This window comes from Talpa occidentalis, unplaced genomic scaffold, assembly GCF_014898055.3.
Source record: "Talpa occidentalis isolate TD23 unplaced genomic scaffold, MPIMG_talOcc4v2.1 talOcc4.2, whole genome shotgun sequence".
Lineage (NCBI taxonomy): Eukaryota > Metazoa > Chordata > Mammalia > Eulipotyphla > Talpidae > Talpa > Talpa occidentalis.
In genome coordinates, this window is record NW_023602073.1 from 115,242,820 (window position 1) to 115,243,835 (window position 1,016).

At 40.2% G+C, this 1,016-nt stretch overlaps 1 non-coding gene across 1 annotated transcript; it reads left to right on the top strand.

Moving 5' to 3' along the window:
* The first annotated feature begins 561 nt into the window (after positions 1 to 561).
* On the top strand, positions 562 to 668 carry LOC119253678 (U6 spliceosomal RNA). The gene has a single exon (XR_005127192.1). It is a non-coding gene; the product is annotated as a U6 spliceosomal RNA (small nuclear RNA).
* Positions 669 to 1,016: the final 348 nt, after the last annotated feature.

Genomic DNA, 1,016 nt, shown 5'->3' on the forward strand with positions numbered 1-1,016 from the left:
TCAGACTTCAGGCCTCCAAAATTATGAGGGAATAAATTTGCGCTATTTTAAGTCATCAAGTTTTTTGATATTTGTTTTAGCAGCTACAAAAGATGAATGCAAGAGATAGGTCTCTTTTGGACTTATGCTCATTATCTGGTTCAGAGATATTTTGTTCCACATGCTTTAAGGTTAGAAAAGATATCTGAACAGTCACAGTTTCAACGTTATCCCTTAATTAAAAGTTTGTAATTAAAAAATTAAAAGCAGGCCTCCCTGGTGGCACAAGGGGTTGAGTCTTAGCACTATGAAGCTATTGGCAGCCACTGCAGGACCAGTTCGAGCCACAGCCAGGGAGTTAACACACATGGCGCAGCAGACATCTCCGGTCGCTTCCGCTGCTCCCCTCAGCAGTATATTTCAGTAGATCTGCCTGTTCTGCTCCCCACTCTGTCTCTGGTGAATCCTCTCAACCCCACCACCACACCTCTGGCCTGTACCTCAGTCCTTATATGCATAAATAAACCTTTAAAAAATTAAAAGCTTGTAATTAAAAGTCCTCATGCTTTGAAAAGGCTTGCCGTGCTCGCTTCGGCAGCACATATACTAAAATTGGAACGATACAGAGAAGATTAGCATGGCCCCTGCGCAAGGATGACACGCAAATTCGTGAAGCGTTCCATATTTTTAAGAAATAGAACACCTAAACAGACCAATTACAATTAGCGAAATTGAAATGGTAATCAAAAACCTCCCCAAAAACAAAAGCCCAGGACCTGATGGATTTACAAATGAATTCTACCAAACATTCAGAGACAAATTAGTGCCTATCCTTCACAAACTCTTCCAAAAATTGAGAAGGAAGGGACAATACCAACACGTTCTATGAAGCCAACATTACACTAATACCAAAACCGAACAAGGACAACACTAAAAAGGAAAACTACAGGCCAATCTCCCTAATGAACACTGATGCAAAAATCCTCAATAAAATTTTAGCCATCAGAATCCAACAATGTATCCATAAGATAATTCAC